We start from the raw sequence: 2,595 nt of genomic DNA, 5'->3' as shown, positions 1-2,595 counted from the left end.
TTCAGCTCTTTCTGAACAGCCAAAATGTAAAATGGTTAGGTTTCTCATTTTGCTAGGGACCCCCTGGAACCCCCGCAAAGACCCCCACTTTGAGAACCACTGTCCTATAGCTCTTCTCCATCTTGCCTTCCAAGCTGTGGAATGAGTATAGGCTTATACTGGTAAAATGTGCCTTTGGCTGGGATGGTTGTTTCTACTGGCATGATGCCAGTTTCTTTTCTTTACTCCTAAATTGATGACTTTCTATCCTACTTACAACTGAAGTATATTCTTACATTTCATCATCATCACTATTCAGGGAAAATCCTTCTTTGTGTTGTCCAAAACGTCAAGGTACTCACTTTATCAGTGATTTGAAATTGATTTGGATCTACAAACATCCATCACATCACATCATTATAAAAATTCAAAATATATTTCAGTTCATTTTTCTGTTTTCCATAGAACACATTTTCTTTGTCATTGGTTAATATCCTTGTTTGTCACTGTATAGCTTCACTTATGGCTTCATAGAAATCTAAATTGAATGTTTGAAGCCATGCTGACCTGAGACTACTAAGATTGGAAAAGCCTCTAGATGGAAGAAAATAGAAGAACAAAAAATACAACTTGAAGTCTAGAGAGATTTTTCTGTTCCTTTCAATCCCCTTTCCCAAACAAGCCTATAATGCCTAATTTCTGCTCCGTTGTATGGCAGTGTGGCGTGCCGGAAAATAGCAGATCGGCAAGCTCAGAACACGTCGCGAAGGCGACGTGTTCTGAGCTTGTGGATCTGCTATTTTTGGCGCGCCACACCGTCCTACGGCAAAGCCTAAATGGGGCTTAACTGCATGTGCAAGGTGGAGCGCTCACCAAGTCTAATACTTCATTAAGCGGATCATTAACTACATTAACAGCCCCAGTCTTGCTCTCTCTCTCACACACACACACACACACACACACACATGCACGTACACACACACACACACACGCACGTGCACACACACACACACACACGCACGTGCACACACACATACACACACACACGCACGTGCACACACACGCATGTGCACACACACACACACACATGCACACTTAGAACTTACACTTTCCCTCTCTTTCCTCTCTCTGTGCACACACTTTCTCTCATTCACTCACACTCTCTATCTCTCTCTCTCACACACGTACACACACACACACACACACAATAACATGGTGTGAAGACATGCTGGTTCTTGGCGTGGAACTTAAGCTTTGCTTTCGCACAAATCCAAAATCAAATTAACCTTCAATTACATCAGACAGGGTCGGGTTTAATTCAGTTAAGAAAGCGGATTTGTTTTGTTTTTGCTAAATAAAATGAAGTCCCTACATCCCTACGTTTAAGTTTGTTTGACTTTTTCACTAAATTGAGCTCAGTGTCATTAAACCGAAATGAAAGCACTAAGCAGGGACATACAGTATAGGCTAAATATTAAAACTATGTCTTTGTCCTATCAAAACATTATTTTCTTATAGTATTTAATATTATTATTATCATTGTATTAGAAATAAAAGACATTGTGACAGACTAAATCTATTCCTCTTCATAAAGCAAATACATAAGTATTGACTGGTTATTGATTCAAGCATAGCTATTTAAATAAACTAAAGGGGAGATGGAACTAATCAATTACACACAATCTTACATGAAACAAGACGAGAAAAAAACCATTTAAGCGCTACCTGATTTTTGGGGGGTTTTCAGATGGAAGATGCTGCTGGTCTTTCTGCCTCGTCTTTCTCGCCTCTCTGCGTCGGGTCCGTCCGGAGCTGAGCTCAGGCTGGGAATAAGCACGTGGAGGATGATGATGATGATGAAGTGATCACAGGTTCGAGTCCCAGGCGGCGTTCTCCTGGCCGATGGACCACCGGTGTGGCAGACGCAGATTCGTGGGAATAGTACCGATCAACGTCCCCGGCCCGATATGAAGGTATACTGGTCCGATCACAGCTTGGGTCTTTGTCGCCGCGGTGCTGGTCGCTGCGTCGTGGGCTACTGGTCTGAGCGGAGACTTGCTGGTCGGTGGCGGCGGTGGTGTGGGATCTGTTGAAGGACGAGGCAGCTCGGTAGCCCATGGACTAGGTGGTCAGTTAGATATCTGGATCTAAAGTGTTCAGCCTGAACACAAGAGCTCACAGGGAGCACAGGAGCTGATGATTGGTACTTGTCCGGGGAGGGAGAGAGAGAGAGGGAGGGATGGATGGAGGGAGGGAGGGAGGGGACGGGAGGGGGGGTCCTGAATCCTTCAGAAGGACGAGGTGGGAAGATCTTGTGAAGGTGGTCTCTGGAGACCCTGGTCCTTCAGCGGAGGAATCTTCTGGTTCCGCTGCTGATCCTTGACTTCGTAAGTTCGTATGGAGCTCGTTATCGTTATTCTCTTCTCTTTCAGTCTTTGGTGTTATCTTTATGACCGTTTCACTTTGCCTCTTGTGTTTTTTAATGGATTCATCCCCCAAAGCCCTGTTGTTGTTGTTTATTTTCTGCCTGTCCTCGTGTCCTTGAGTCCAGCTCCTGCAGGGACTTCAGAAGGCTCTGCTGTCCGTCATTGTGTCCAAGGGGTTGACCGGCCAGTG

This window comes from Electrona antarctica, assembly GCF_951216825.1.
Source record: "Electrona antarctica genome assembly, chromosome: 22".
NCBI lineage: Eukaryota > Metazoa > Chordata > Actinopteri > Myctophiformes > Myctophidae > Electrona > Electrona antarctica.
This window is presented reverse-complemented; position numbering follows the sequence as displayed.